We start from the raw sequence: 21,056 nt of genomic DNA on the forward strand, positions 1-21,056 counted from the left end.
GACGACCAATGTGAGTTCTGCTGCTCGCAGACGGAAAGAGTCTCAGCCAGTAGTAGGCTCCGGATCATTCATTACAAGTTTTTGCACAAACTATACTATACCCCGGCTAAGATGTACAGATATAAGCTTAGGACAAATGACATATTGCAACAGATTCCATACTGAGGGAGCTGATTTACTACATTTAGCCTGGGATTGCCCGACAGTTAAGGACTACTGGGCCCCGGTGTTTGGTGCATTACAGGTAATGATTGATACCCCAGTGCGGCCAGATCCCTTGCTGGCTATACTTGGGTATGTTAAACCCCTCAGGGCGGAACATCTTAAATTTACCGTTATTGCGCTCCTAATGGCTAAAAGAAGGGTGGCCTGCAGATGGGGCAGGGGCCGGGCACCAAAGTTCAAGACATGGCTGGAGGACCAGATTAAGTGCCAGGAACAACTTGCTACCTATGCGGAACGGTTACCAGTGTCATCCAGGCCCAATGACATATGGGCACCATTAACATGTTATTTGATCTCTCACCAGAAGGAATAGGCTGACCAAAGCATAATATAACATATAGGTGATGGAACGGGGTGTGAGCCTGTGAAACCTGGAGAGGGATGAAGGCCAGAACTATGTAGGAGAATTGACACTAGTAGGGGCAGGGAAATCTGTCGAGGGACAGGGTAAGTTATCTTTATGTAATGATAAAGCTGACATGACAACATGAGGCATCCATGTGAATATCATAAGAAGTGTAACAAACTGTGTTTGCTGTGCTCTGATAGAACTGCATTTGTACAAGTATGACTGTTTTCGCATGAGGTTTGCCCAAACTAGACATGTGATGTCCATTGAATGTGATGACCGCACTGTATCAATGGAATCAAATGATATTGTACTGTATTGAAGACATGTAATGCTGTTCAGTAACATGAAAAAAAACTAATAAAAAGAAGTTTAAAAAAAGAAAAAAGTACCACACATCTGGCGTTAGACTAACACATTTCAGTGTGGTGGTCCACATCACTGCACTGAAATGCTTGGTCACGCCTTGTTGTGCCTCCTTAGCTTTCAAGCAGCCGGAGTGCTGCTTAAGTACCACTGCCAATTTGGTATTAGCAAAAGACACACATATGATGGAAGGAATGCAGTACAAATCAAAACATTCACCCGCAGTCAAGAGATCTAGGTTAAATCCCTCGTTCTTTTGCTCACCATGTCACCGCAGTTTAGACCCAGCCATATGCACATCAGTCTTGACCCTGTTCTTCATGGGAACAGCCCAGCCCGAACTGCCAATCCAGGTCCTTCCTGGATCGGAAATAAGCATCCTAGGACCAGTTACAGGGTTTCACCCCTCATCACACAGGCTTGCTTGAATCCAGAGGTACATTGAGCCCGAGACCAATGTCCGGGCATACCCCGCACACTTAGAGTGAGAGATGCAAAAGATAAACAAACGATGGACGGAATGCAGAACTTAGTGGGAAGGGTATACCCAGACATGGGTCCCATGCTCGCTACACCACCAGATTTTAGCTAGCTTGGCTGATGAGGGGTGAAACCCTGAAATGAGTCTTAGGATGCTTGTTTCTGTTCCAGGGAAGACCTGGCCTGGAAGTTCAGCTGGACTGTCTTCATTGGGAACAGGGTCAAGGCTGATTTGCATATGGTTGGGTCTAATCTGGAACGGCGTGGCATGCAAAAAAAACAATGGATTTAACCTAGGGTGTGACTGGGGGTAAATGTTTGATTGGTTCAGCATTCCGTCTACATCTATTCTTTTTGCATTTGTTGCCCTAAGTGGGAAGGGTATGCCCAGATGTGGGTCTCATGCTCGCTAAGCCACCAGATTCAAGCTAGCCTGGCTGGTGAGGGGTGAAACCCCTAAACCGGTTCTAGGATGCTTGTTACTGGCCCAGGGAAGACCTGGCCTGGCAGTTCTGGCTGGACTGTTCCCAGGGGGAACAGGGTCAATGTTGATTTGCATATGGCTGGGTCTAAACTGGAATGGCGTGGCCTCCAAAAAAACAATGGATTTAACCCAGATCTGTGACTGGGGGTAAATGTTTGATTGGTTCAGCATTTCATCCATCAACTGTTCTTTTTTAATTTGGTATTAGAAGGCAGCACGTGTTGTTGTGGCAGGCTCAGGTGCTGACTCAGGCATCTCGTTCTGGGAAGGGCTGGCTACATTGTTTCAATTACTGCACAGCAAGGTTACTGATCGTCACTTGGAGACTGAGTCTCAGCCAGACTAGAGTTTTATTTGCCCAATCAACATAGCCTGACTAGTGCCCCGGCAGGGCCACGTTTGCAGCTAGCAGAGCCAGGAGCCAGGACCTGCAGTTGAGCTGGCACTGTGCAGCCTGCCGGCCGGAACAGTGCTAAAATGCTTGGAGTGGACCGGAGATCTCAGCTGTAGTGTCTCTGCCACGGACTCCTTCTGTTCTCAGTTTGCACCGTTCCGAGCAAAGTAAGACAGCAGTGCAGCGCAGACATTGGAGAAACGGGCAATTTTGTTTTATTTCGCGGTAGGAATAATATGTTAACAATGCACCCTATGGCCGATGTGGCGGTTCAACAATCTGCAACAACCCCCTTAAGGTACCAGCACTTTTCTATCGCCACAAGCTTTACTAGGGTCCCTCTCCGGCACTGTGCACAGGTGGCGGGACACTGGCCTAAGAGCTCCTGACTGAGTATATGGGTGCGAGGGGTGTGGGGGTATCGAGGTCCGTCCATGTATTTTGCAGGTAGGCCCCCTGACGTTTAGTGACGTCACTACTCTGGTCTCGGGGCACCAGGTGAGGCACTATTTCTTCCCCAACTAAGTTAATCCCATTGTCACCAGGTCACTGGCTTGCTGGTGAGGAAGTATTGCGGTCCGGACTGAAAGCAGCCAGTCTTGCCCCCTTGAGTCACTGTTCCTCTGCCTGTCCCTGGTGGAGCTGCACCCCTCCACCCATGGCGACTTTGAGAGACGGACAAGACGCTGTGCACCCCGGGATGGGGCAGGCAGCTCACTGACCAGATCCATTCCAAGGCCTTGGTGTCCTGATCTGTAGGAGCGACACAGCCACGTAAACAGGATCATGTCATTGCAGGATAGTCGACTTGTCAGGCCAGGCCTGGGTGTTGGAGTGGGGCTGTCCTGCAGCCAGCAGGAACATGTAGCAATGCGATAGCCACTTCAAAATAGCTGCCAAAACTGGTGAACTTGCTAGAGTCCTCTTTCTATTTCAAATGTTTATTGCATGAATTGATGAACAAAAATATAAAAAACTGAATGTTGTAACATGGTCAACGTCGTGTCCAAGTTGCGTGTTTGCACCGAAACGCGTTGGCGTTTGTGCTTCTGCCTTACCGTATAACAAATATAGGACACCTGCACCATAGTGCTGAGGGCTCCTTTATCGCTCAGAAGGAACCATTTTAAATACATTACACTATATTATATATATATATATATATATATATATATATATATATATACATATATACATATACATACACATACACATACACATACATTTTACACTAAAATGTGTGACCCCCATCATGACCGTATAATAAATATATGACAACTGCACCATAGTGCTGAGGGCTCCTTTAATCGCTCAGAAGGAACCATTTTAAATACATTACATTATATATACATACATACATACATTTTACACTAAAACGTGTGCCCCCATCATGCCCGGTGTGGTCATCAATTAGGTTGTTTGAGATTATTAGGAATATCATCAAATTATGTCATTGAACAGGTAACGGGCGATGCAGGGCCAAACAGCCCATGATTTGTGTTACCAAGTTATCACTCTTATAACTTGTAGTTCATTTCACAATATGAGTGTGGCACTATACAAAGTGCTGTTGGCTATAAAGCCATGGCTGGGGCCACTTATCAGCCGTTAGCTCTAATGCCAGAACTGGGCCAAATATGCCAGCTACAAATAATATCATATCATCGGTCACCACCTCAACGAGCAGGACCACCACAGAGTTGCAGGAGAAGCAGCAGATTACACTTCTGTTGTGATAGAACTTAATGAGTATACAAGGCACCGAGATACCATGAGCAAACGCTATAGGTCAGTGGTGCTAGAAACATTTTCAGAATATAGTTCCTGGACAGTGGTGCCATCTCTCCAAAATTAGAAGGACTTGAAATAAATCCAGCACTACTACAGGACAAAGCAAACCCTTTTAACCAGGGGGTGTGAAGTGGAGTGTGTGGAAAGCACATACGTATGGGGAAGGGGAGATAAGGCAGTCCCCCAAATCTATTTTATGAAAAAGTGGGGTCTATTTATGCATGTTAATTCTCATATTCCTATATGTGACCATAATATAGCATGGCAGAATATGTTGACTGCAGTGAGAATAGCCTCCATCTAGACAACGTCTTATTGCCGATTATAAAATCAACTGCAACAATCACAGTCCAGGTCTAGCACCAGAATATTATTGCCAGAATAGTGGTCAAAAAAATATTGTATTGTAAATAGAATATCACCCCAATGATATGAGAGGTCATTTCAATTTAATAAAATGTGTGCAGAACAATATTTACAATCCTTCACTAAAACGAAAACATGGTACATTGCAAAACTGTATTTTTTTTGTAACAAGACTAGGTCCGAACTATACCTTAACTCCCTCTTGTTTCCCGTTGCACCCATAAAGTTTGTTTTTATTTCTTATTTTGACGGCATACGTAATCAGAATGTGCACGGTTGAACTGCTTTGTAATAAGATGCTGTACTCGATGAACCATGGAAGAAGCCCTTTGCTACTTTCAAGGCTCAACCAGCCTATGATACTAGAAAACTATTCATTTTGTGAGACTTCCATTGTTTGTGGAACTAGATTTGTACTTTTTAGCTATGATGATATTCGTTTAGAATGAGTCATATTATTATTCAGTTAGAGGCTACTGCTAGAATGTTGGCATGATGCAATGTTGTATAATTCTGGATTGTAATTGGTCAATTCATTGCTACATTTGATTATCCTGTGTTGACTTTGTGATTTCCATTGACTTCCATTGTAAAATAGGCTATACAATTATTCATGTTTGCATGTATGCCATGTCTTCTGAGTCCGCACCTTTAGAAGCAGAAACCTTGTTGGTTCGTCTTATGCTTCATGCTTGACTTCATGCCATTTACTGCTGCATTTGATTGAACCCTATGCTAATTCCCCAGATTCGTTAAATATGCATCTTCTTTTTGCCTTCTATATTGCTCCCAAATTATTTTACTAAACCTTCATGGTTTTCATTTTATTCCTACTCGAGGATCTATTGCCTTAAAATGTTACTTTATTGATCTTGTGTTTGGGTGCTGCCCAGGGACACATTGCCTCATACATGCTTGAGGTTTAACGCTGTTCCTGATCCTGCCTATGCGCTTTATCTGCCAGGATAACATCAACAATACCATTGTCTGCATATCTTCTGACATAAATATTGCGTAGTAAATATTGTTAAAAAAATATCACCACACTAGAATTAATAACAGATAAATCTACATCCAATGGGATGGTATTTTGTAGGTGATATGTAAGACACAATATTTATGTCAGAAGATATTTATGACAATGGCATTCTGGACATAAAAAGTGCTGCCGCTTCGGATTCTTACTTGGGGCAGAGTCATAGGTTTTAAATAAGCTAAGTGAAATACCCGATGTTGGTAAAATTAAGTCACAGTTACAGAATCCACAAATAATGCCAATAGTGGCCCTGTGAAATGGGATAATGCCTCTCATAATATTTTGCCATGGAACAATAGCCCTCATAATATTGGGTCTAGATCAGTGATACTCAGAGTATGGCCTTGAGCCCCCTGGCCAACAGCAGCACTCGGCTGCTGTTTACTGGAATCAGCACTGACATTAAAAAAAGATGTTAAATAAAGAGGCAAGCCTTGATTTAAAGGTTAATTGAAGTTGATGAAAGGAAGTAACTCGTTATCCTCGAACGCTAACTTTAGGAGCACCTTTATTTTTAAAGACATTTTACGGCAAATATGTAAAAATATGATAAGGTCTCTTCAAAATTCAAAAAGTGTAGCTCATTAACATGCAGGACCATTTCACCCTAGTACTTCAGATTATATCACTTCATTGAGAAGTATATTTTTTTTAAGGATAGCTTTCAAACATGGATTTAGAAACATTAATTTTTCACCCCACCCTGACACAACGCCAATAGTGAACTAAGAGGCAAGGCAGTGGTTATGTGCACTTGTTGGGTGGCCTGGTTTCCTATTATACATGAACAGCATTTTAGTTTATTAAAACAAACAAAGGAGAAGGTGTTGTACAGTGCACATCCTGAAGTTATATATTTCATGGTCCTTTTATATGATAATAAAGAAATAGGAGGGAAAGTGAAATAAAACAACTGCCTGGGATCACACAATTTAGTAAAGTAGGGAATTGGAGATACATCCCAGGTTTTCTGGTTTCACAGTGCAATTCAGTCACTAGATGTATATACTTTGCTTCTCCTACACACACCTTACTCCATTACCCCCAAGACACCCTTTCCTACCGAACGCAACCCTGCTGAAATCAACTCTGTCCTCAGTCATGTCATAGACCAAACTTTGTCGCCCTTGGGAAAATGTTTGCTAGTTCCCATGGTCTAGTTCAAGGCCAACAATTACTGAACTCCAGAATACAGACTCACTACCTTGTGCAGAATAATTAAGTGCTCCTCATAGGTACTGCTCAAATATAGCTTCATACTTGTGACATGAAAGCATCTATAGTAAATACAGAAGTAATCTATGAGGATGAACAGGAATGTATTTCTATAAAGTTTTTGTGAGTTTTGTTAATATATGTGATCTCAGATAAAATTGGTATAATGTGCTAGTAGTGTTCTTTTTTGCTCTCACTTTGGAACATTTATTTATTTTTGATAACACTCAGTCACTTGCAGATATGCTCTCGGCTAACTCAGGTTTTTATCTAAAACCCCTGAGATAGCTAGAATGTTGATACTTCTAATCGACCACATCTTTGTTAAAGATATAACCCAGGGCTACATCATGAGAACACAGGCCTTGATAATACTTAAAGTCACTTGACCACTGTTCTTTACAGAAGACTCACTGAGTTCTATACACATTTTAACATCCAGACTCACATCCAGGTCTGCAACTGATACCGAAGGATTCAGGTTGTACTCTCGATGATAGAGTGCAACTACGGGACAGATCTATCAAGGACTAGAAAGTAGAGTCTCTCATTGAGCTACTCTTGACAATACCGACAGTCACTCAGAGTTCTTCTCCACATAATACCCAACTCACTCAAAGCTCTGCACCAGATAGTGCCAATATTAGTGAGAGTTGTGAGCTCTGATCTTGAATAGCAACCGTATCAGAGTCATGTTCATAACAGCCACAGTCCCTCAGCTATCTGCGCTTAGTAATACCGAGACTGAGAAAGAAGGCAATCTTCAGATCCCGGACTTGATGATATATAGAGACCAAGATCTCTGCTCCCTATTACACCAAAGCCAACCCAGAGCTCAGCTCGCTTTAATCCCGGATATCCGCAGAGGCCTGTACTTGATAACAGAGACTCCCTCAGAGCACTACTCCTGGTACTACTCAGAGTCACTTGCGACTCAACTCATAATATAATCTGAATGATAAGAGTCTCTTAGAGCTCAACTGTTTAAAAAACCTCCTTTACTTATAAAATAAAAGTACATTTCCCCAAACCACAACTGGATGTATTGGTTCATATGATTTTGTGTGAGACTTCTCATATTATTCTTTTTTTTTTTTTTTTACAAAAAAATGGTCATTTGTTGTTATATTATCTGAATGGTCTTACTAAATCTTGAGAGGAGATGAGTTTACTATTTGTTTTAGTAACTCTTAACATTTTGTTAAACCACACACCATACACTTATATCCACGCAGGATGCATTGACAGTCTCTAGAGACCTATTATTGGCAGTTGTGCTGCATGAATCACGTTAGCTGGCCATGAAAAAGAATCTGCAGGAGAATCCCAATCCGCGTGAAAAGTACTAATCAACAGTACAATAGTTCATTAGCTTCATATACCAACAGCACAATTCGTAAAATACCTCAAATTGAGAAAAATACCCAAACATAGAAGAAAATTGGCTGTAGTAATACCATATAGGAACAGAATAATGACAAGAATGTGGAGGCTTCATGCTCAGTTATAAAGCACAGCTACCCAGAAGGTTCTTTTAATGCTATGAGTGAATATCATTAAAATTCTACTCTTATATTGATGAATAATTTGTTTACTGAATAACTGTTCGCAATACAATTATTACCATAAGACTCACCTTCCGTATCGCAAACTACTCTGGGGCATATTCACAAATAAAAATGTAAAGTATATGTTGGAATGTAAAGATCTAGCTGAACAAATGTTTACGTTTATTTGGCATTCAGTTCTTTTTCCGGTAGTACCCTTAAAAAGCTGGACCTGGTGCAGGTTTCCATGTGTTCTGCTGAGAATGTTGTTTGAGACACTGTCGGGGAGAGAATATTTCTCAGAAAGCGAGGCAATCTTGGCATCGTCCCTAAAATCAACTTATTTACAAAACAAGAACAGTCCAACAAAAAATGAGGAAAACATGCACTTGAACAGGAGGCTTCATTCCACTATGTAGAACTCCGCACATTGGAGCACGCACGAATAGTCAAATGGCATTCCTAGCTTTATTCTGATTTGTCGTCAGGGAACCAAGTATGACGAGTCTGGGATGGTGGGTAATGAAAGGATCATGTACCCTCACACACCTTGTGTGGTACGCTTCATCATCATTGGGTTTCCCTTCTGATAACTAGATCTAGACTCTACCTGTCTTCGGATTCTTTTGATTGGGGCATGCTTTAAAGTGGGAGATTTTGCTAGATTAACGCTAATATGTATGTAGGGAAAAACTAAAATCATTAAAATTGTGTGAGGTGGGCCACCATACTGAAATGCGCCTTAATAGTTCCTTCCCTGCCACAAAATTATACAGTGATAGACTGGGCCTTCGTTACAGACCAGCCTATCATGAGCTCCAACATGTTTCAACACCTTTTAAGATGTGGAGATACCATCAGAAACTGAATCGGAGAGTACATACAAAGAATACAGTAACCAAAATTGCAGGAGAGCATCACAGCTGCACATTAGGCGCTACAGAGGTAACGCTCCAGCATTCACTGCAGATTGCCAGCCGTTCTCACCGCCACTACATCACTAGGCAAACTGTTGAGATTTGAGAGGCTGGCTAAATAGACCCAGTTCTGTAACCTGTGACTGGGTGTTGTGAGCATTGACTCTGTTACCATTATTACAGCAAATTTTACCACTTTACAGAATACCTCTCAACAAAAGACTTGCAAGACAAGCAGGATCTACTCAGGAAATTCACCAGTGCTAGATGAGGGCCCGATGATGAAGCATTACTGTTTCAGAGAGGCTGATGACAGCAAGGTGGTAGAAACCTCACAATTCATTGTGTCCATTTTGTGTGGACTCCTGGGTGAAAACAGCAACAGTGCTATCTACAGTGAGAGACATCAATTTACACAAATGTTGTGCCTGGAGAGCAGTCTGAGAAGGAAACTTGAAAGAGAACATTCGTAAAACAAGGTCCTCAGTCTCTCAGAAGGTTCTTGACAGGAACCTTGAAAGGCGAAAAGCCTTTGTGAATGCACCACCCCAGTCAGACCTATGGAGTTCCGGTTGGTGCTGCAAAAGCTATCAGTGGCGTCGTGGGTGGCGGGGTGGTGTTAGGTGCGAAGTAGCTTAATGTGATGGATTGCATGACTTGGGTTGATTATGGGAGGCTATAGGGTCATGGCCATTGTTAGGGGACAGGGTCGCAGTCGCATGCCACTTACCTTGGCTGTCTTGGGTGGGTCGGGATGAGTCCAGAGTGATGACCCCTATACATGCCTCTCGCTCAAGTGTGTCCTCCACACGGTCCTCCGAGGGGGTGTTGGGAGGGACTGTTGGTTCTCCACCTCCAGTAGCCAGGCTCTCGCCCAGCCTCTCTGCCACCCTCTCCTTGGTACGACCTCCGCGTACCACCTCTTTTTTAGCTCCTCGATCGACCTGTGTGTTACGCCCACAGCGTTGACTTTTGCGCCGATCCCCAGCCACAGTCGGCGTTTCTCCGCCTCAGGCACCCTCCTAGAGTCCTTACCAAATAGTTTTGGGTGGTTTTCAACCACTCCGTCTATTAGGTGCTCCAACTCCTGCTAAGAAAATTTAAGCTTGCGCTTGCGCCCGGTGTCACTGGACCCTGGTGCTGCATCCTCTGCCATTGCTGCAGTCACAAAAGTGAAAGATTTGAAAGTTTGGAGGTGTTCTGGAAGGAGCTCTGTGTGATGCAGCCTCGAGATCTGCCTCACTGTTCTGAATGGGGGTGGGAACTGCCTGCTTCCTGGTTGTGATGTCATCACTGTGCTCGAAATGCGACTTCCCGTTTTTGCGATCTCGCTATTTGGGAGATCGAATTTAGCGATCCCGCAAATTGCGAGATCGCAATTCCTACATGGATTTTGACGGAAATTGCGATTTTTCTGCGATTTTGAAAAATCGCTATCGCTTTTTGCGGCCGCTTGCGATTCGCTTTATTTAATCGCAGATTTTGATGAATGCCGTTCTGCGAATTCTAAATTGCGATTCGCTGTCAATCGCAATTTATAATTCGCAGAATTCGGTTTTCATGAATCAGGCTGATAGTCATAGGTAATGCAGTAATCTGAACAGACCAGATAGTTCTTTGAGCGCCTGGGAAGACGCACAACAGGTTCCCCCAGCATGAGAATTCCATTATGATGAAATAGCAAAAGTTCTTTGGCCTGATAATTCTCACTTTTTTTTTTTAACTAGGTCCAGTTTTAAAAAAAATTTCAGTATGCTTTTTATTTTTCCAAACGACATTACATACAAACATATAACATACAGTCATCATCGTTTTGTAGTTACAGGGTTTCAGCCCAAACTGGCTGATTTAGTGGCGGCACCATTACAGATCATACGTGCTAAGCTGTCCCTCTATCCACTTGTCCCAGTGAGAGTAGGGGAAAGTTTGGAAGGGGTAGGAAATTGGGTAGAGAGAAAAAGAGCTTGAATACAAGAAGTTTGCTATCACTCGATTCTGACTTGGCCCGGAGGGGGTATGTTGCGAGCAGCTTGTTTTCGTTTTGTTAGTATTGTTTAAGGCGGGTCATATCTGTCTATGGATTTGTCCAGGGTTGCCCACATGCCCCTGCATGAGTATTTCCACAGTGAGTTTTGCATGGCGATTGTGTCCGTCCCCTAAGGTACGTCACCCAGTTGAGCCAGCCCTTGAAGGTTGCTTTAGAGGTGTCTTTCCATTTGGTGAGAACTATTTTTACTGCCGCTGTTAGTAGAAGATCCAGTAGGTGTCTGCCTTGTTGAGAGTCTAGCTCTGTAGACAGAAATAACCAAAAATACAGTCTATTCTGGTCAGCAAGAAATATCAGAGAAACTTAATTTTCCATTGGTTATATTTGCAAATAAGATGGACTGAGTACATAGCAGAAAAGAGGGGGAAGGTGGGTTAATGTCCTTAAATACCAGTGGCGGCTCCTCCGTTAAGGCTTAGCAGCAGGAAACATAAAATTATAATAACTTGTGCTACTATCATTTTAAGTTACCTTCTGCTGCAGCAGCTTTCTGGGCAGGGCGGGGCTGCTCTGAGGACAGAGAAGCAGGGGAGGTGTGGTCTGCCCACTCCAGGTGCACATTACTGTTTGGTCAGCCCTCTTGGGCCACCCAAAACAATCATGTGCACTTCCCATATTCTCCATGCATTACAAGGAGAAAATGGCCAGGCCCCCATTCCCTGGCTGAGCGCTGATCCACGATGCTCAGACTAATCATACCACACTGCATTGCAGCGCTGTGATTGGCTATCAGGAGCCTGGTGCTTTCTGTAGCCTGCTACAGGACCGGAGCAGGAAGAAGACGACAGAGGAGAGGTAGCGGCCGGTTTTTTCACCCTCTCTCTACCACCCAAGTGCGGTAGCAGCCGCTACTGTTAAATACTGATACTTTAAGTGGCTGTCTTTCACTGTAAACTGCAGCTCTGACTGATTTGATTATTCTGGAGGACTTGCTGAACAAGTGAACCTGAATTAACCCCTTCGCTGCGGGGGATATTCCCCCGCTGTGCTGGGAGGGGGCGCGCACAGCGCTCACATGCTCATGACGAGCTCAGCTCGTCATGAGGCTAGGCGCTCCTGTGCTCATGACGAGCTCAGCTCATCACGGCCACACCCGTTCCCGTGGAACGCTCAGCACAGCAGGGGAATTATCCCCGCATGCGAGCGTTCCACGGCTCATGACGAGCTGAGCTCGTCATGAGCACCGGAGCGCCATGGCTCATGACGAGGTCTCAGCTCGTCATGAGCATTCAAGGGGTTAAAACATTTTTTTCTAATGGGACTTGCACTTATATGAAAGTTTTTATTGACATCTTCAAATCTAAGTAGTTTAGCTTGAGGAACGTGACTAAAGATAAATGACTTACTTACTTACAGATCTCCAGAACTAATTTTCAAACCACGTAGAGTAGAAAAATATATAGAGCTGACCATTCATGGCTCTGAGTTCTGCCAGAGGTTTTTGTAAGGGTAAAGTAGATCATACAATGGTGACTTTTTCCCCCATCTACTAAGATGTTGCATTAACACAATAATTGTATTTGTAGAGATAGTGTGCTTTTACTTATCGATTCACCGTAGCATTTTAAAATAGCTAACATTAGTTTCCATCTTGCTTTGTGACACATGAGCTTATTTAACTCTAGGTAAAGTTCTAAATATTGAATGTAATGTTCTTTTGCTTTCTTTCTCATGTGAAATTATTTCTCTGCCTTGTGATTATCATGGAATGTTTTAATGAGTAGCACATTCACAAAGACACCTGCAGAATATAGTGTGGTCCCTGTATCTCATCTTGCTACAGATAATGTAAATTTGAAGTGCGCTAAGAGAAGCTCTACACGGAGTCCTAAGAACCTGAAAAACATAATTGTATCATCTTACTTTGACCTGATTGGATCTTTTCATGACAACTGTGTATAGGTGTAGCAAATGATAGAATTCTGTGAGTTAGGCTACTGCAGGGTGAGTTAGACTGGGTTTCGATGCAGCTTTGATCAGTGCACAGTAGGAGATTTAAAGTACTCTCCAAGAGGGTGGACTTACTTTTCATTGCCCTTTCCTTTGAGGTAACTCCATGCTGGTTCGTCCTCCTTCTTATATGCCTTTGATTTGATATTTATATTATTTGATGCAGTCATATTTTATTAATCAATACTAATCTGATTTTGCCTTCTGTAAAGCTTTTAACCTTTAATGAATCTTTATACTTTGAAACAATCAGTCTGTCTTTCTTGTAGAGCTTAATGTGCTTCACATTTATTGAATCTAATGGTTTGTTGACCAGCCTCAGTTGCGAGCTTCAATTTATTCAATAGTGCTTTATAGGCAATGGAAAACAACTCCTCCAAGCCAGGATGGAGTCCATACACAGATCCACAAGTATCATTGTGTGAAAATCCGGAGGTAGACTTTGCTTTTGGATGAAACATTGAATCACTTAGTGACCAGGAAAAAGTATTCCTCATAATTATTGCTGTATTTAATACAGCCTTCATGTTAAGATTTGGAAATTGAACCCCAGAGGGGTCTTCCCTTGTTGAATTTTGGACTTATGATTATGGGTATTTGTGGATCCGTGTGTGGACTCCATCCTGGCTTGGAGGAGCTTTTTCCACTGAATTGCACAGCATTTAGGTTATCTGCATCCCACTAGTCCTGAGGAAGACCCGCCGTGATGTCTAACTACTAACACATACACACAGGGTCAAAACGTTGCTCGCAATCCCATTGTTTTATGTTCTTGGTCAACCATCTTAAAGTGCCAATAATGATATAGGATATTTGTTTAACTATGGATATGAGAGAGAACAGAAATTTTTGTAATAATCTTTCTATGTATATCATGCTCAGATCAGTCTTTGTCTACATTGTGTAATGTCAAACTTATTTTTGCACTGTACGTCACTTTATCCCTAAGTCGAGTCTTTCGATTTATTTTTGTGTTTTTATGGACTGCCTGATTTGAATAAGAAAATGCGTGCATGTTATGTAGATATATGACTTCCAATATACTAAATAATTATAACTGTTGCTATGTGTTGTTTATTTAGGTGATGTTCTGTGGGGGTGTTGAATAATGTTCAATATAGGCCCACACTCTCACAGCTTCTTGGAGAACATACATTGATCTTCTCATATAGGTGTGACTTTCTAACACCTATTTTTCAGGCAAAGAAATTGCAACACCCGACAGAACTCATTGTAATTTATAACATGGTATACCCAGGTTCTGAGGGACACAGGGTAAAACACCTATTGTGTTTGATGGCATGGTATTTAAAAGCAGAACATGTAGACATTCAAAGTTAGCATGTCCTTAGAGTGACTATGTTATGTTAATTTAATTTGTAAGGCACAACAGCTACACAAAAAGGGTTTCCCGGCGCCAGCCTGAAAGGAACGGGAGGAAGAGAGAAATTATTGATTAAACAGCCAAGTCTTTAGGCATTTACGAAAGTTCTCGTAGACTGTTTCATTACGAAGCGGCAGGGGAAAGAGTTCCATAAAGAGGGACCCAAACAGGCAAAAGATCGAGCGCCATGCGTGACAGTCGGATTATTGAGACAGAGTTTAGCCTGGGGGGCAGAGTGGAGGGGGCGTGGGGGCACATACGGGCGGACCAGAGCTTGCAGGTATTGGGGAGCCACACCAGCTTTGATTTTAAACATATAGCTCAGGGCTTTGAACTTAGTATGGTTCTCTACCCTAAGCCAATGAAGGTCACGCAGAGAGCCAGAGATAGAGGCAGCTCTGTGAACTTGACAAATCAGTCTGGTGGCAGAATTCTGCAACACCTTCAGCTTACATATCACATCCTTGTTTGTCCCCAGATAAAGAATGTTACCGTAGTCCAGTCTAGGAGTAACAAGAGCTGGACCCTGGTTCTCTGGGTAGGACTGGGCAATATCCAGATCTTTTTGAGCCATTTTAGGATGGTGAAACATGTTGCAGCCACCTTCACGGCTTGCTGTCTCGTAGATAATGAATGATCAATTATGAAGCCTAAATTACGAACTTGGCAGGAGGGCTGAGGGAGAGCACCCATTTCAATAGGCCAATGTTGGGGACCCCATAGATCTTTATTCCTCCCCAGAATCAGAACCTCTGTTTTCCCTCCATTGAGTCTGAGAAAATTGGCCTGCATCCAGGAAGCAATTTTACTCACCACCACCTGGAGAGCAGATGTCGCAGACACCCTCACCATAGAGAAAGATAATATAATCAGGGTGTCATCAGCATAGGAGAACAGGGACCACCCACCCTCCTCTGCAATGTCGGCCAGAGGTCTGAAATAAGTGTTGACTAGCCCCCAAAAGCTATTTTCACTGTAGGAAGGCTGGCTGGCCCACAGAGAAACACTAGGTAGCAATATTAAATACTCTAAGTGTATCGCTGGAAAAATACTAGCAAGATAAATAATTAAACTACTATTTTAATGGTTATTAAATATCCAATTTAATGGTGAAGATGGTTTTTTTGATCAATATTAAGGAAAAGTAACTTTTAGGAAGTTACCTTTTACTATTTTAACTATCAGAAGGCTAATTGGCATACTCCTCTGCCAGTTCTCAGCCTATGCTTTGCCTTGAATGGGTGTGAAGAAGGTGTGAAATGTCTCCCAGGAGCAAATATAGGCTAACTTGAATGGGCAGAGATGACTTATCTGATGACCACTTAATATGCAGGGTGGGGGCTAAGATCCTCCTTTTGACAGCACACTGTCAACTCCTGCTTGATTGGTCTGTTAAGCCACATGCAACACTTGGGCACACTTGAAAGGAAGAGAACAAGATACCAAGATAATTCTTGTGTATGCACTATCTGGTTGCTTAAGTCCTACCTAACGTCTGTCCCTGGATTTGTTGTGGGTACAGTTCCTTCCCCAAACCAAATTTTGGTGTTAGATATGGGAGGACACTAAGATTACCATAGTACACTCTCCACACAAACACCCACAGCCCTCAGAGCCCAGGTGTAATGTTTCTGCAGACTTTTGCCATCTTGAAAAAGCCCTGACTCATGGCATTTAGGGCCGGTTTGCACTAATGTAAATAAGAACCACTGAAAAAGTTGGTAGGGTTGGGCCAAGTAACGGTTACCCCATTGGTTAGGGTGGGCACATGTGTCACTTCACCCACTAACTCATAATATACACACATTTGGCATCTCCAGGCATCTTTCTGAACCTTCAGAAAATCAGAAGAGGACTGGATCTGCGGTCTATGACCGAGGAGGTGCACTGAAAGACTGGTCCTGCACCCGCTTGTGCACTGGACAAAGAAGTGGGCTTCATGGGTCAGCTAGCTGACCTGTGTGGTTACAGAGAGAAAACAAACTGCAAGTTCCTGCTGACCAGTGGCAAATGAATCTTGACTGGACCCTGCAGTGGGCCTCTGCCTGCAGCTCTGTTAGTATCTAGGTGCCTCCCCTGAGATCCTGTGGACTTTAGAAGTGTACTCCTGTGGTGGATTGAAACTTAAAAGACTAAGGGCCTGATTTATATATTGGTGGAGAGGGTACTCTGTCATGATGGAGCTCCCCCCCCACCAATATAGAGGACCTTAGAGTTCATCACAGCAGAGACTACTCTCTGCCATGATTATTCCCCTCCAACAGCCCTGGAGAGTAAGCGCAGTCAGAGAAATGGCTGCATGTCCACCCGCCCAATTTAGATGGGTATACATGTAGTAATTTTTTTACTGTTCCTTACCGCCTGTTGAAGCCTGGCAGTAAGGAACAGTAAAAACATTATAATGCTCCCCCAACTGGGGGAGAAGTCTCTAATGCGAGGGGAGCTTTACTTTTTTCATTTCAAAAAGAAAACCCAGTTTCTGGATTTTATTTTTTAAAAGAAAAAAAAAAAAGAGTCCTGTTTTCTGGAGGGCTGCATCTTTCTGATGCAGCCCTGCAGCAAATAGTAAAATACATTGACAGGAACATACCTTTATAAATGTCATTTATAAATCTGGCGGCTGGAGAATTCTTGGCCTGTCGGACGTAACGTCCTCTGCCAGACCATTGTAGAATACTCTGTGCGCCAGAATATAAATCAGGCCCTAACTCAGAAGGTAACATCTTTGACAGGGATAAACCTGGTTGGTATATCTAACCCTCTCTCCATTGCTGTCGACCTCAAAGGTCCCAGACTACTGCAACCATTGACTATCACGAGCACTTTGTGGTGCCATTTCTACTTAAAACTTTCCAAACCCACCCCCAAAAAGTATCCAATTGCTTACAAGACCCAGTAATCGCAACCAAGAAACGTCAAAAAAAATCATTCTCTCCCACCAGTCCACATCCTGCTTTCCGTATGTACTCTGGGATGCCCAAGACAATAAATAATTCTCAAAGCCGAACCAGTGATTTATAAACAGCCTCAAAGAGCGTGACACTATAAGTTTTACAAGGCTGGATTCTTAAAACCTTAATATGGCTAAACCTCAGTATTTGCAGTGCCAGGCACCAGCTCCTTTAGAGTACCCATAATTCCTGCCAAATACAAATGCTTTTCACTGCGATCCCACTAACAAAGCAAAGTCCCATGCGTTTCACAGGAACATCCAGACTGGACAACATTCTGCATTTCTAATGGCTCATCGGAAAAAGTAGGTAGAATGATATGTTGCCTTTGCTCAAGTCATCACAGTGCAGCGCTCTGCCTAGTTCCTCTGTTACAAAATATAATGTCTTGATCCTTAACATTCCACCGAAAACTCGGTGTTCTGACCCAGAAATGAAACAGTAGCGATGTCAAGTTGTCTCATGTCAGATGTGAATAACTTATCTTGTACTTGCAGTTCTGGATTTACAAAGGATAAACTACAAGTGCCAGAATAGAATGAAAAAATCCGACCTGCATGAACTACTTAATAGTTGCCACCTGGCTCCATGTCACAGGAATACCTTCAGCCAGTGCAAACTTTGGCCAAAAGCACTTTGCTTGCTGGAACTCACAGCTGAAACCACGGGTTCCAACTTGCAGTACACTGGCTGCGAAGAAACCAGGACTGGATAAAGGTGCACCTAGGATGCATGTGTGTGGCATTTCATTGGAGAGAAAATATTCGTATTTGTGGTATTTCTCAAGAGCATTAGGCCAAAAGGCATCAAAGCGCTAAACAAGAGGAAAGACAGACTGTACCGTGAAACCAGTCAAAATGCAGCCAAGTGCATCTAGAAATACAGGGCTAGTTCAAGGGTGTCCAGCGCAGGTCCACGAGGGCCTGGGTCGGATTTTTAGGATATAAACAGAAGGTAACAAAGTCAGTAGCTATCCTAAAAAGCTTGACTATATTCAGCCCGTGTGGACCTTCACTAGACACCCTGGATGAAACGTTTGCTGCTCTTCTGACTCTCGGTGACGGCACAGCTGAAAGAAAGCCAGCAGGCATGATTCCAAGGCAGTCGCTGCGGCTCCATCATTGCAACAAAGGGATGATGTTTTTTTTTTTTACATAGTATGCACACATCAGTTTCGAAGCGGTGTAAACAACAGCTATTGTTGTTACCCAACTCAAATATATTATTATCCAATGCAATATTATTATTACTACATTTAAGGAGGAGGAGCATCATGGCTTGGAAAGGATGCATTTAAAATGAAACTGAGAAGGATTTAAACAGATTCCATTGACTCATCCCACCTGTGACACCATAACCCAGTTCTGGGTTTTTATACTCACCACCTTCGATTTTTAGACTTTTTTTCTCATTTCATGGCACCACAGAACCCAGCATAAAAGTTGTTGTTAGTAACACAAAACAGGTTGTCTAAAGTGAGGCAATTACTACCAGTTCACCCCCAACACCGGCTTGTCTATCTCTTTCCAGAAAACTCCCTTAGCAAATTCTGCTGGTTACCATAAAAGGCCAAATGCTGCAATCCATCCTCATATCCATGCCATCCATTATTGTAATTAGATATTCCATTTATAATACTCTTAAAGAGGTACTCGTGTGAACTCGCTTCCAGAGCTGTTCATCGTTGGGTTTACGGTAATCTGCAACCGGCAGAACATTCACCTCGTCTCAAACGCCGAAGCGCCTCAAATCTGCCATTAGGTGTCGTTTTAGCGCTAGACAACAGCCCACATAAATATATTAATACGTAACTGCCTGTGACGCTCAGAGCAAGGGTCCGACAGAGCTACGAGGCAACACTAGTGCCAGACCAAGCGCTATACGGTTCGGCTACAGTTTGGTTGCAGCCAGTGCAGATGCACCCGAGTGGAGAGGCAGCCCTGCACCTGTACGCTCTGGTGCTCCAAAACATGGACCGGAAGGAAGCGGGTCTACAGGGTTTAGGCGCTAGAACAGTATCGCCGCCTAGTATTCCAGTATTGTCAGCCTACAGTGAGATAACAAGCCGCTGCTCTGGTCTACGTCTACACCGGGGCTTCCCCGAAGTGCCGCAGCCAGCACGCTCTACCTTACGTCTGTATTACTCCACAGTACAGAGCAGTGCCAATGCAACAAGCTACCCCTGGTCCTCTCCCTCCTCCTGAGCGCAGGGTACTCACAGCAAGCGCGGGCTCCTCAGTCCCCTCCTCCCTGCACCGCGTCCTGTCTCTGTACCCGCGGTGCTGCCCCGTCCGTGGGTGCAGACTCTGCCCCTGAGGTGCCCTCGCAAACCTTGCTTGCGGGGGTAGGGCGCCGGCGGGTGCTGCGCTCCGTTGCTCTCCTCCCTGCCAGCCTCTCTCGCTGTTTCTCCAAGGTCAGGGGAAGGAGCTGGCGGCGGCTCCTCCCTCCAAGCTGGCCGCCATGAGAAGGCGCCCGCCTCCCCCTCCCTTTCCTACCTTTGCCTGCTGCCAAGCTGGAGTACCAGCAGCGGAAGATGTCGATGGCCTTGTCCGGATGGAGACAGACTAGCTCTCTGCTTGTAGTGTTCTCTTGCAGTGTGCATGCTCGGCTCTGACCCCACCTGCCCGTGGCTCATTGACCCTTATCATGGCCGTGAAAGGCCTCTGCTTGTCATCCCATAAGAAGTTATTTTTGGGTGATATATAATACTAACTGGCATGGGACACCAGGATGGGTGGCACACAGAGGCTTATTGACCCTGTCCGGTAAACACTCTCCAGCATGCGTGTGATTAACCTCTGACCCCCTTCCGTCATCCGTGACGCTGATCCCCTGGCTCGCTTTATCTCGCCCGGTTTCTCAGGTCTGCTTCCCGTCCCCTTTCCTGGCTGGGCCGAGGAAGGCTCCGACACAATTGAAGAACAAGAAGCGGCGATGACATAATGCTCATCTGAGAGCTGAACCACCACGGGCGGCGCGGGTAACATGCCAGCTGAGCTGACTGCACGTCCTGAGAGACAGAGACAGTCTGTCCTGGGTATTACAAACTCCATCAGCAGCAGTGCATTTTTCAGTTATTTCCGATTAATCATTTTGGTACATTGAAACCACATTACACAAGCCTTCCGCTAGAACAGTTTTGCACCGAGATTTGAAACAAGCTACCAACGCAAAAAAAAAAATACAAAATAGACATGTATATATGTGTATATATGTGTGTATATATATATATATATATATATATATATATATATATATATATACGTGCAGTCTCAGGCCACGACCAAAACTATCCAGTGGCTCGACATTTCCAGGACAAACACTAGGGCTTACCCGATCAACTCCGGTATTTTCTAATTGACGCAGTCGAGGTTTCAAGAAGGGGAGGTGACCGCGAGGCAAACTCCGTCTTCTTGAGACCAGATATATACTGGAGCTAAATACTAAGAACCCTAATGGGTTAAATGATCGGGAGGATCTTTATACATGCATTTGAATAATTTGCTGATTATGCCCTCATTTTTTGTACGTCTTGCTACTGTTTAGTTCTAATT

The 21,056-nt window shown here is 43.7% G+C and overlaps 1 protein-coding gene across 1 annotated transcript in view; it reads right to left on the reverse strand.

Moving 5' to 3' along the window:
- The window catches only part of MICAL3 (microtubule associated monooxygenase, calponin and LIM domain containing 3), a 2,050,293-nt gene extending 2,030,388 nt beyond the window's left edge, over window positions 1-19,905 (reverse strand). Inside the window, exon 1 of the mRNA XM_086952901.1 lies at window positions 19,722-19,905. The gene's annotated coding sequence lies outside the window, so the exon portion shown is untranslated. The remainder of the gene's footprint in view (window positions 1-19,721) is intronic.
- Between the last annotated feature and the right edge of the window lie 1,151 nt (window positions 19,906-21,056).

Source organism: Lissotriton vulgaris, chromosome 1_2 (assembly GCF_964263255.1).
Source record: "Lissotriton vulgaris chromosome 1_2, aLisVul1.2, whole genome shotgun sequence".
NCBI classification, from domain to species: Eukaryota; Metazoa; Chordata; class Amphibia; order Caudata; family Salamandridae; genus Lissotriton; species Lissotriton vulgaris.